The following is a 14,759-nucleotide window of genomic DNA, read 5'->3' on the forward strand; positions in this document are numbered from 1 at the left end:
GCCAAGACACCTTAGCCGAGACACATTAGCCAAGACACATTAGCCGAGACACCTTAGCCAAGACACCTTAGCCAAGACACATTAGCCAAGACACATTAGCCAAGACACCTTAGCCGAGACACATTAGCCAAGACACATTAGCCAAGACACCTTAGCCAAGACACCTTAGCCAAGACACATTAGCCAAGACACCTTAGCCAAGACACATTAGCCAAGACACATTAGCCAAGACACATTAGCCAAGACACATTAGCCAAGACACATTAGCCAAGACACATTAGCCAAGACACCTTAGCCAAGACACCTTAGCCAAGACACATTAGCCAAGACACATTAGCCAAGACACATTAGCCAAGACACATTAGCCAAGACACATAAGCCAAGACACCTTAGCCAAGACACATTAGCCAAGACACCTTAGCCAAGACACATTAGCGAAGACACCTTAGCCAAGACACCTTAGCCAAGACACATTAGCTAAGACACATAAGCCAAGACACCTTAGCCAAGACACATTAGCCAAGACACATTAGCCGAGACACCTTAGCCAAGACACCTTAGCCAAGACACCTTAGCCAAGACACATTAGCCAAGACACATTAGCCAAGACACCTTAGCCGAGACACATTAGCCAAGACACATTAGCCAAGACACATTAGCCAAGACACCTTAGCCAAGATACCTTAGCCAAGACACCTTAGCCAAGACACATTAGCCGAGACACATTAGCCAAAACACATTAGCCAAAACACATTAGCCAAGACACATTAGCCAAGACACCTTAGCCAAGACACCATAGCCAAGACACATTAGCCAAGACACCTTAGCCAAGACACATTAGCCAAGACACATTAGCCAAGACACATTAGCCGAGACACATTAGCCAAAACACATTAGCCAAAACACATTAGCCAAGACACCTTAGCCAAGACACATTAGCCAAGACACCCTAGCCAAGACACCTTAGCCAAGACACATTAGCCAAGACACATTAGCCAAGACACATTAGCCAAGACACCTTAGCCAAGACACATTAGCCAAGACACCTTAGCCAAGACACATTAGCCAAGACACATTAGCCAAGACACATTAGCCAAGACACATTAGCCAAGACACATTAGCCAAGACACCTTATCCAAGACACATTAGCCAAGACACATTAGCCAAGACACATTAGCCAAGACACCTTAGCCAAGACACCTTAGCCAAGACACATTAGCCAAGACACATTAGCAAAGACACCTTAGCCAAGACACCTTAGCCAAGACACATTAGCGAAGACACCTTAGCGAAGACACCTTAGCCAAGACACATTAGCCAAGACACATTCGCCAAGACACATTAGCCAAGACACCTTAGCCAAGACACATTAGCCAAGACACATTAGCCAAGACACATTAGCCAAGACACATTAGCCAAGACACCTTAGCCAAGACACATTAGCCAAGACACCTTAGCCAAGACACATTAGCGAAGACACCTTAGCCAAGACACCTTAGCCAAGACACATTAGCAAAGACACATTAGCCAAGACACATTAGCCGAGACACCTTAGCCAAGACACCTTAGCCAAGACACCTTAGCCAAGACACATTAGCCAAGACACATTAGCCAAGACACCTTAGCCGAGACACATTAGCCAAGACACATTAGCCAAGACACATTAGTCAAGACACCTTAGCCAAGACACCTTAGCCAAGACACCTTAGCCAAGACACATTAGCCAAGACACCTTAGCCAAGACACCTTAGCCAAGACACATTAGCCAAGACACCTTAGCCAAGACACCTTAGCCAAGACACATTAGCCAAGACACCTTAGCCAAGACACATTAGCCAAGACACCTTAGCCAAGACACCTTAGCCAAGACACCTTAGCCATGACACCTTAGCCAAGACACCTTAGCCAAGACACATTAGCCAAGACACCTTATTAAAGACACATTAGCCAAGACACATTAGCCAAGACACCTTAGCCAAGACACCTTAGCCAAGACACATTAGCCAAGACACCTTAGCCAAGACACATTAGCCAAGACACCTTAGCCAAGACACATTAGCCAAGACACATTAGCCAAGACACATTAGCCAAGACACATTAGCCAAGACACCTTAGCCAAGACACATTAGCCAAGACACCTTAGCCAAGACACATTAGCCAAGACACATAAGCCGAGACACCTTAGCCAAGACACCTTAGCCAAGACACATTAGCCAAGACACCTTAGCCAAGACACATTAGCCAAGACACATTAGCCAAGACACATTAGCGAAGACACCTTAGCCAAGACACCTTAGCCAAGACACATTAGCCAAGACACATTAGCCGAGACACCTTAGCCAAGACACCTTAGCCAAGACACATTATCCAAGACACCTTAGCCAAGACACCTTAGCCAAGACACATTAGCCAAGACACATTAGCCAAGACACATTAGCCAAGACACATTAGCCGAGACACATTAGCCAAGACACATTAGCCAAGACACCTTAGCCGAGACACATTAGCCAAGACACATTAGCCAAGACACATTAGCCAAGACACATTAGCCAAGACACATTAGCCGAGACACCTTAGCCAAGACACCTTAGCCAAGACACATTAGCCAAGACACCTTAGCCAAGACACCTTAGCCAAGACACCTTAGCCAAGACACATTAGCCAAGACACCTTAGCCAAGACACATTAGCCAAGACACATTAGCCAAGACACATTAGCCAAGACACATTAGCCAAGACACATTAGCCAAGACACATTAGCCAAGACACCTTAGCCAAGACACCTTAGCCAAGACACATTAGCCAAGACACATTAGCCGAGACACCATAGCCAAGACACCTTAGCCAAGACACCTTAGCCAAGACACATTAGCCAAGACACATTAGCCGAGACACATTAGCCAAGACACCTTAGCCAAGACACCTTAGCCAAGACACATTAGCCAAGACACCTTAGCCAAGACACATTAGCCAAGACACATTAGCCAAGACACATTAGCCAAGACACCTTAGCCAAGACACATTAGCCAAGACACCTTAGCCAAGACACATTAGCCAAGACACATAAGCCGAGACACCTTAGCCAAGACACCTTAGCCAAGACACCTTAGCCAAGGCACATTAGCCAAGACACCTTAGCCAAGACACCTTAGCTAAGACACATTAGCCAAGACACCTTAGCCAAGACACATTAGCCAAGACACATTAGCCAAGACACCTTAGCCAAGACACATTAGCCAAGACACCTTAGCCAAGACACATTAGCCAAGACACATTAGCCAAGACACCTTAGCCAAGACACCTTAGCCAAGACACCTTAGCCAAGACACATTAGCCGAGACACCTTAGCCAAGACACCTTAGCCAAGACACATTAGCCAAGACACCTTAGCCAAGACACCTTAGCTAAGACACCTTAGCCAAGACACCTTAGCCAAGACACATTAGCCAAAACACATTAGCCAAGACACATTAGCCAAGACACCTTAGCCAAGACACCTTAGCCAAGACACATTAGCCAAGACACATTAGCCAAGACACATTAGCCGAGACACCTTAGCCAAGACACCTTAGCCAAGACACATTAGCCAAGACACATTAGCCAAGACACCTTAGCCAAGACACCTTAGCCAAGACACATTAGCCAAGACACATTAGCCGAGACACCTTAGCCAAGACACCTTAGCCAAGACACATTAGCCAAGACACCTTAGCCAAAACAACTTAGCTAAGACACATTAGCCAAGACACATTAGCCGAGACACCTTAGCCAAGACACCTTAGCCAAGACACATTAGCCAAGACACCTTAGCCAAGACAACTTAGCTAAGACACATTAGCCAAGACACATTAGCCAAGACACCTTAGCCAAGACACATTAGCCAAGACACATTAGCCAAGACACCTTAGCCAAGACACATTAGCCAAGACACCTTAGCCAAGACACATTAGCCGAGACACATTAGCCAAGACACCTTAGCCAAGACACATTAGCCAAGACACATTAGCCAAGACACATTAGCCAAGACACATTAGCCAAGACACATTAGCCAAGACACATTAGCCAAGACACCTTAGCCAAGACACCTTAGCCAAGACACCTTAGCCAAGACACATTAGCCAAGACACCTTAGCCAAGACACCTTAGCCAAGACACCTTAGCCAAGACACTTTAGCCAAGACACCTTAGCCAAGACACATTAGCCAAGACACATTAGCCAAGACACATTAGCCAAGACACCTTAGCCAAGACACCTTAGCCAAGACACATTAGCCGAGACACCTTAGCCAAGACACCTTAGCCAAGACACCTTAGCCAAGACACATTAGCCAAGACACATTAGCCAAGACACCTTAGCCAAGACACATTAGCCAAGACACATTAGCCAAGACACATTAGCCAAGACACCTTAGCCAAGACACATTAGCCAAGACACATTAGCCAAGACACATTAGCCAAGACACATTAGCCAAGACACATTAGCCAAGACACCTTAGCCAAGACACATTAGCCAAGACACCTTAGCCAAGACACATTAGCCAAGACACCTTAGCCAAGACACATTAGCCAAGACACATTAGCCAAGACACATTAGCCAAGACACCTTAGCCAAGACACATTAGCCAAGACACCTTAGCCAAGACACATTAGCGAAGACACCTTAGCCAAGACACCTTAGCCAAGACACATTAGCCAAGACACATTAGCTAAGACACATTAGCCAAGACACATTAGCCAAGACACATTAGCCAAGACACCTTAGCCAAGACACCTTAGCCAAGACACATTAGCCGAGACACCTTAGCCAAGACACCTTAGCCAAGACACCTTAGCCAAGACACCTTAGCCAAGACACATTAGCCAAGACACATTAGCCAAGACACCTTAGCCAAGACACATTAGCCAAGACACATTAGCCAAGACACATTAACCAAGACACATTAGCCAAGACACATTAGCCAAGACACATTAGCCAAGACACATTAGCCAAGACACATTAGCCGAGACACCTTAGCCAAGACACATTAGCCAAGACACCTTAGCCAAGACACATTAGCCAAGACACCTTAGCCAAGACACATTAGCCAAGACACCTTAGCCAAGACACATTAGCCAAGACACATAAGCCAAGACACCTTAGCCGAGACACATTAGCCAAGACACATTAGCCAAGACACATTAGCCAAGACACATTAGCCAAGACACCTTAGCCAAGACACATTAGCCAAAACACCTTAGCCAAGACACATTAGCCAAGACACCTTAGCCAAGACACATTAGCCAAGACACCTTAGCCAAGACACATTAGCCAAGACACATTAGCCAAGACACCTTAGCCAAGACACCTTAGCCAAGACACATTAGCCAAGACACATTAGCCGAGACACCATAGCCAAGACACCTTAGCCAAGACACCTTAGCCAAGACACATTAGCCAAGACACATTAGCCGAGACACCTTAGCCAAGACACCTTAGCCAAGACACATTAGCCAAGACACCTTAGCCAAGACACCTTAGCTAAGACACATTAGCCAAGACACCTTAGCCAAGACACATTAGCCAAAACACATTAGCCAAGACACATTAGCCAAGACACCTTAGCCAAGACACCTTAGCCAAGACACATTAGCCAAGACACTTTAGCCAAGACACATTAGCCGAGACACCTTAGCCAAGACACCTTAGCCAAGACACATTAGCCAAGACACATTAGCCAAGACACCTTAGCCAAGACACCTTAGCCAAGACACATTAGCCAAGACACATTAGCCGAGACACCTTAGCCAAGACACCTTAGCCAAGACACATTAGCCAAGACACCTTAGCCAAAACAACTTAGCTAAGACACATTAGCCAAGACACATTAGCCGAGACACCTTAGCCAAGACACCTTAGCCAAGACACATTAGCCAAGACACCTTAGCCAAGACAACTTAGCTAAGACACATTAGCCAAGACACATTAGCCAAGACACCTTAGCCAAGACACATTAGCCAAGACACATTAGCCAAGACACCTTTGCCAAGACACATTAGCCAAGACACCTTAGCCAAGACACATTAGCCGAGACACATTAGCCAAGACACCTTAGCCAAGACACATTAGCCAAGACACATTAGCCAAGACACATTAGCCAAGACACATTAGCCAAGACACCTTAGCCAAGACACCTTAGCCAAGACACCTTAGCCAAGACACATTAGCCAAGACACCTTAGCCAAGACACCTTAGCCAAGACACCTTAGCCAAGACACTTTAGCCAAGACACCTTAGCCAAGACACATTAGCCAAGACACATTAGCCAAGACACATTAGCCAAGACACCTTAGCCAAGACACCTTAGCCAAGACACATTAGCCAAGACACCTTAGCCAAGACACCTTAGCCAAGACACCTTAGCCAAGACACCTTAGCCAAGACACATTAGCCAAGACACATTAGCCAAGACACCTTAGCCAAGACACATTAGCCAAGACACATTAGCCAAGACACATTAGCCAAGACACATTAGCCAAGACACATTAGCCAAGACACATTAGCCAAGACACATTAGCCAAGACACATTAGCCAAGACACATTAGCCAAGACACATTAGCCAAGACACATTAGCCAAGACACCTTAGCCAAGACACATTAGCCAAGACACCTTAGCCAAGACACATTAGCCAAGACACATTAGCCAAGACACATTAGCCAAGACACCTTAGCCAAGACACATTAGCCAGGACACCTTAGCCAAGACACATTAGCGAAGACACCTTAGCCAAGACACCTTAGCCAAGACACATTAGCCAAGACACATAAGCCAAGACACCTTAGCCGAGACACATTAGCCAAGACACATTAGCCAAGACACATTAGCCAAGACACATTAGCCAAGACACCTTAGCCAAGACACATTAGCCAAGACACCTTAGCCAAGACACATTAGCCAAGACACCTTAGCCAAGACACCTTAGCCAAGACACCTTAGCCAAGACACATTAGCCAAGACACATTAGCCAAGACACCTTAGCCAAGACACCTTAGCCAAGACACATTAGCCAAGACACATTAGCCGAGACACCATAGCCAAGACACCTTAGCCAAGACACCTTAGCCAAGACACATTAGCCAAGACACATTAGCCGAGACACATTAGCCAAGACACCTTAGCCAAGACACCTTAGCCAAGACACATTAGCCAAGACACCTTAGCCAAGACACATTAGCCAAGACACATTAGCCAAGACACATTAGCCAAGACACCTTAGCCAAGACACATTAGCCAAGACACTTTAGCCAAGACACATTAGCCAAGACACATAAGCCGAGACACCTTAGCCAAGACACCTTAGCCAAGACACCTTAGCCAAGACACATTAGCCAAGACACCTTAGCCAAGACACCTTAGCTAAGACACCTTAGCCAAGACACATTAGCCAAGACACATTAGCCAAGACACCTTAGCCAAGACACATTAGCCAAGACACATTAGCCAAGACACCTTAGCCAAGACACATTAGCCAAGACACCTTAGCCAAGACACCTTAGCCAAGACACCTTAGCCAAGACACTTTAGCCAAGACACCTTAGCCAAGACACATTAGCCAAGACACATTAGCCAAGACACATTAGCCAAGACACCTTAGCCAAGACACCTTAGCCAAGACACATTAGCCGAGACACCTTAGCCAAGACACATTAGCCAAGACACCTTAGCCAAGACACATTAGCCAAGACACATTAGCCAAGACACCTTAGCCAAGACACATTAGCCAAGACACCTTAGCCAAGACACATTAGCCAAGACACATTAGCCAAGACACATTAGCCGAGACACATTAGCCAAGACACCTTAGCCAAGACACCTTAGCCAAGACACATTAGCCAAGACACATTAGCCGAGACACATTAGCCAAGACACCTTAGCCAAGACACCTTAGCCAAGACACATTAGCCAAGACACCTTAGCCAAGACACATTAGCCAAGACACATTAGCCAAGACACATTAGCCAAGACACCTTAGCCAAGACACATTAGCCAAGACACCTTAGCCAAGACACATTAGCCAAGACACATTAGCCGAGACACCTTAGCCAAGACACCTTAGCCAAGACACCTTAGCCAAGGCAAATTAGCCAAGACACCTTAGCCAAGACACCTTAGCTAAGACACATTAGCCAAGACACCTTAGCCAAGACACATTAGCCAAGACACATTAGCCAAGACACCTTAGCCAAGACACATTAGCCAAGACTCATTAGCCAAGACACCTTAGCCAAGACACATTAGCCAAGACACCTTAGCCAAGACACCTTAGCCAAGACACCTTAGCCAAGACACTTTAGCCAAGACACCTTAGCCAAGACACATTAGCCAAGACACATTAGCCAAGACACATTAGCCAAGACACCTTAGCCAAGACACCTTAGCTAAGACACATTAGCCAAGACACCTTAGCCAAGACACATTAGCCAAAACACATTAGCCAAGACACATTAGCCAAGACACCTTAGCCAAGACACCTTAGCCAAGACACATTAGCCAAGACACATTAGCCAAGACACATTAGCCAAGACACCTTAGCCAAGACACCTTAGCCAAGACACATTAGCCAAGACACATTAGCCAAGACACCTTAGCCAAGACACCTTAGCCAAGACACATTAGCCAAGACACATTAGCCGAGACACCTTAGCCAAGACACCTTAGCCAAGACACATTAGCCAAGACACCTTAGCCAAAACAACTTAGCTAAGACACATTAGCCAAGACACATTAGCCGAGACACCTTAGCCAAGACACCTTAGCCAAGACACATTAGCCAAGACACCTTAGCCAAGACAACTTAGCTAAGACACATTAGCCAAGACACATTAGCCAAGACACCTTAGCCAAGACACATTAGCCAAGACACATTAGCCAAGACACCTTAGCCAAGACACATTAGCCAAGACACCTTAGCCAAGACACATTAGCCGAGACACATTAGCCAAGACACCTTAGCCAAGACACATTAGCCAAGACACATTAGCCAAGACACATTAGCCAAGACACATTAGCCAAGACACCTTAGCCAAGACACATTAGCCAAGACACCTTAGCCAAGACACCTTAGCCAAGACACCTTAGCCAAGACACATTAGCCAAGACACCTTAGCCAAGACACCTTAGCCAAGACACCTTAGCCAAGACACTTTAGCCAAGACACCTTAGCCAAGACACATTAGCCAAGACACATTAGCCAAGACACATTAGCCAAGACACCTTAGCCAAGACACCTTAGCCAAGACACATTAGCCGAGACACCTTAGCCAAGACACCTTAGCCAAGACACCTTAGCCAAGACACATTAGCCAAGACACATTAGCCAAGACACATTAGCCAAGACACATTAGCCAAGACACATTAGCCAAGACACATTAGCCAAGACACATTAGCCAAGACACATTAGCCAAGACACCTTAGCCAAGACACATTAGCCAAGACACCTTAGCCAAGACACCTTAGCCAAGACACCTTAGCCAAGACACTTTAGCCAAGACACCTTAGCCAAGACACATTAGCCAAGACACATTAGCCAAGACACATTAGCCAAGACACCTTAGCCAAGACACCTTAGCCAAGACACATTAGCCGAGACACCTTAGCCAAGACACCTTAGCCAAGACACCTTAGCCAAGACACATTAGCCAAGACACATTAGCCAAGACACATTAGCCAAGACACATTAGCCAAGACACATTAGCCAAGACACATTAGCCAAGACACCTTAGCCAAGACACCTTAGCCAAGACACCTTAGCCAAGACACCTTAGCCAAGACACCTTAGCCAAGACACCTTAGCCAAGACACTTTAGCCAAGACACCTTAGCCAAGACACATTAGCCAAGACACATTAGCCAAGACACATTAGCCAAGACACCTTAGCCAAGACACCTTAGCCAAGACACATTAGCCGAGACACCTTAGCCAAGACACCTTAGCCAAGACACCTTAGCCAAGACACCTTAGCCAAGACACATTAGCCAAGACACATTAGCCAAGACACCTTAGCCAAGACACATTAGCCAAGACACATTAGCCAAGACACATTAGCCAAGACACATTAGCCAAGACACATTAGCCAAGACACATTAGCCAAGACACATTAGCCAAGACACATTAGCCAAGACACCTTAGCCAAGACACATTAGCCAAGACACCTTAGCCAAGACACATTAGCCAAGACACCTTAGCCAAGACACATTAGCCAAGACACATTAGCCAAGACACATTAGCCAAGACACCTTAGTCAAGACACATTAGCCAAGACACCTTAGCCAAGACACATTAGCGAAGACACCTTAGCCAAGGCACCTTAGCCAAGACACATTAGCCAAGACACATAAGCCAAGACACCTTAGCCGAGACACATTAGCCAAGACACATTAGCCAAGACACATTAGCCAAGACACATTAGCCAAGACACCTTAGCCAAGACACATTAGCCAAGACACCTTAGCCAAGACACATTAGCCAAGACACCTTAGCCAAGACACCTTAGCCAAGACACCTTAGCCAAGACACATTAGCCAAGACACATTAGCCAAGACACCTTAGCCAAGACACCTTAGCCAAGACACATTAGCCAAGACACATTAGCCGAGACACCATAGCCAAGACACCTTAGCCAAGACATCTTAGCCAAGACACATTAGCCAAGACACATTAGCCGAGACACATTAGCCAAGACACCTTAGCCAAGACACATTAGCCAAGACACATTAGCCAAGACACCTTAGCCAAGACACATTAGCCAAGACACATTAGCCAAGACACATTAGCCAAGACACCTTAGCCAAGACACATTAGCCAAGACACATTAGCCAAGACACATTAGCCAAGACACATAAGCCGAGACACCTTAGCCAAGACACCTTAGCCAAGACACCTTAGCCAAGGCACATTAGCCAAGACACCTTAGCCAAGACACCTTAGCTAAGACACATTAGCCAAGACACCTTAGCCAAGACACATTAGCCAAGACACATTAGCCAAGACACCTTAGCCAAGACACATTAGCCAAGACACATTAGCCAAGACACCTTAGCCAAGACACATTAGCCAAGACACCTTAGCCAAGACACCTTAGCCAAGACACCTTAGCCAAGACACTTTAGCCAAGACACCTTAGCCAAGACACATTAGCCAAGACACATTAGCCAAGACACATTAGCCAAGACACCTTAGCCAAGACACCTTAGCCAAGACACATTAGCCGAGACACCTTAGCCAAGACACATTAGCCAAGACACCTTAGCCAAGACACATTAGCCAAGACACATTAGCCAAGACACCTTAGCCAAGACACATTAGCCAAGACACCTTAGCCAAGACACATTAGCCAAGACACATTAGCCAAGACACATTAGCCGAGACACATTAGCCAAGACACCTTAGCCAAGACACCTTAGCCAAGACACATTAGCCAAGACACATTAGCCGAGACACATTAGCCAAGACACCTTAGCCAAGACACCTTAGCCAAGACACATTAGCCAAGACACCTTAGCCAAGACACATTAGCCAAGACACATTAGCCAAGACACATTAGCCAAGACACCTTAGCCAAGACACATTAGCCAAGACACCTTAGCCAAGACACATTAGCCAAGACACATAAGCCGAGACACCTTAGCCAAGACACCTTAGCCAAGACACCTTAGCCAAGGCACATTAGCCAAGACACCTTAGCCAAGACACCTTAGCTAAGACACATTAGCCAAGACACCTTAGCCAAGACACATTAGCCAAGACACATTAGCCAAGACACCTTAGCCAAGACACATTAGCCAAGACACATTAGCCAAGACACCTTAGCCAAGACACATTAGCCAAGACACCTTAGCCGAGACACCTTAGCCAAGACACCTTAGCCAAGACACTTTAGCCAAGACACCTTAGCCAAGACACCTTAGCCAAGACACATTAGCCAAGACACATTAGCCAAGACACCTTAGCCAAGACACCTTAGCCAAGACACATTAGCCGAGACACCTTAGCCAAGACACATTAGCCAAGACACCTTAGCCAAGACACCTTAGCCAAGACACTTTAGCCAAGACACCTTAGCCAAGACACATTAGCCAAGACACATTAGCCGAGACACCTTAGCCAAGACACCTTAGCCAAGACACCCTAGCCAAGACACCTTAGCCAAGACACATTAGCCGAGACACCTTAGCCAAGACACATTAGCCAAGACACATTAGCCAAGACACCTTAGCCAAGACACATTAGCCAGGACACCTTAGCCGAGACACATTAGCCAAGACACATTAGCCAAGACACATTAGCCAAGACACATTAGCCAAGACACCTTAGCCAAGACACCTTAGCCAAGACACCTTAGCCAAGACACATTAGCCAAGACACCTTAGCCAAGACACCTTAGCCAAGACACCTTAGCCAAGACACATTAGCCAAGACACATTAGCCAAGACACCTTAGCCAAGACACCTTAGCCAAGACACATTAGCCAAGACACATTAGCCGAGACACCATAGCCAAGACACCTTAGCCAAGACACCTTAGCCAAGACACATTAGCCAAGACACATTAGCCGAGACACATTAGCCAAGACACCTTAGCCAAGACACCTTAGCCAAGACACATTAGCCAAGACACCTTAGCCAAGACACATTAGCCAAGACACATTAGCCAAGACACATTAGCCAAGACACCTTAGCCAAGACACATTAGCCAAGACACCTTAGCCAAGACACATTAGCCAAGACACATAAGCCGAGACACCTTAGCCAAGACACCTTAGCCAAGACACCTTAGCCAAGGCACATTAGCCAAGACACCTTAGCCAAGACACCTTAGCTAAGACACATTAGCCAAGACACCTTAGCCAAGACACATTAGCCAAGACACATTAGCCAAGACACCTTAGCCAAGACACATTAGCCAAGACACCTTAGCCAAGACACATTAGCCAAGACACATTAGCCAAGACACCTTAGCCAAGACACCTTAGCCAAGACACCTTAGCCAAGACACATTAGCCAAGACACCTTAGCCAAGACACATTAGCCAAGACACATTAGCCAAGACACATTAGCCAAGACACCTTAGCCAAGACACCTTAGCCAAGACACATTAGCCAAGACACCTTAGCCAAGACACCTTAGCCAAGGCACATTAGCCAAGACACCTTAGCCAAGACACCTTAGCTAAGACACATTAGCCAAGACACATTAGCCAAGACACATTAGCCAAGACACATTAGCCAAGACACCTTAGCCAAGACACCTTAGCCAAGACACATTAGCCAAGACACATTAGCCAAGACAGCTTAGCCAAGACACATTAGCCAAGACACATTAGCCGAGACACCTTAGCCAAGACACCTTAGCCAAGACACCCTAGCCAAGACACCTTAGCCAAGACACATTAGCCGAGACACATTAGCCAAGACACCTTAGCCAAGACACCTTAGCCAAGACACATTAGCCAAGACACCTTAGCCAAGACACATTAGCCAAGACACATTAGCCAAGACACCTTAGCCAGGACACATTAGCCAAGACACATTAGCCAAGACACATTAGCCAAGACACCTTAGCCAAGACACATTAGCCAAGACACATTAGCCAAGACACATTAGCCAAGACACCTTAGCCAAGACACATTAGCCAAGACACATTAGCCAAGACACCTTAGCCAAGACACATTAGCCAAGACACATTAGCCAAGACACCTTAGCCAAGACACATTAGCCAAGACACATTAGCCGAGACACCTTAGCCAAGACACCTTAGCCAAGACACATTAGCCAAGACACCTTAGCCAAGACACCTTAGCCAAGACACCTTAGCCAAGACACATTAGCCAAGACACCTTAGCCAAGACACATTAGCCAAGACACCTTAGCCAAGACACCTTAGCCAAGACACCTTAGCCAAGACACCTTAGCTAAGACACATTAGCCAAGACACCTTAGCCAAGACACATTAGCCAAGACACCTTAGCCAAGACACCTTAGCCAAGACACCTTAGCCAAGACACCTTAGCCAAGACACATTAGCCAAGACACATTAGCCAAGACACATTAGCCGAGACACCTTAGCCAAGACACCTTAGCCAAGACACCTTAGCCAAGACACATTAGCCAAGACACATTAGCCAAGACACCTTAGCCAAGACACATTAGCCAAGACACATTAGCCAAGACACATTAGCCAAGACACATTAGCCAAGACACATTAGCCAAGACACATTAGCCAAGACACATTAGCCAAGACACATTAGCCAAGACACCTTAGCCAAGACACATTAGCCAAGACACCTTAGCCAAGACACATTAGCCAAGACACCTTAGCCAAGACACATTAGCCAAGACACATTAGCCAAGACACATTAGCCAAGACACCTTAGCCAAGACACATTAGCCAAGACACATTAGCGAAGACACCTTAGCCAAGACACCTTAGCCAAGACACATTAGCCAAGACACATTAGCTAAGACACATTAGCCGAGACACCTTAGCCAAGACACCTTAGCCAAGACACCTTAGCCAAGACACATTAGCCAAGACACATTAGCCAAGACACCTTAGCCGAGACACATTAGCCAAGACACCTTAGCCGAGACACCTTAGCCAAGACACCTTAGCCAAGACACCTTAGCCAAGACACCTTAGCCAAGACACATTAGCCAAGACACCTTAGCCAAGACACTTTAGCCAAGACACATTAGCCAAGACACATTAGCCAAGACACCTTAGCC

General features: G+C 46.3%; 1 long non-coding RNA gene across 1 annotated transcript in view; it reads right to left on the bottom strand.

The window, feature by feature from the left end:
- The window catches only part of LOC125774522 (uncharacterized), a 102,656-nt gene that overhangs the window by 57,969 nt on the left and 29,928 nt on the right, over positions 1-14,759 (bottom strand). The window contains exon 2 of the long non-coding RNA XR_007421004.1: positions 1,131-1,984. This is a non-coding gene — a long non-coding RNA (uncharacterized LOC125774522). The remainder of the gene's footprint in view (positions 1-1,130; positions 1,985-14,759) is intronic.

This window comes from Anopheles funestus, unplaced genomic scaffold (assembly GCF_943734845.2).
Source record: "Anopheles funestus unplaced genomic scaffold, idAnoFuneDA-416_04 scaffold_18_ctg1, whole genome shotgun sequence".
Classification (NCBI taxonomy): Eukaryota; Metazoa; Arthropoda; class Insecta; order Diptera; family Culicidae; genus Anopheles; species Anopheles funestus.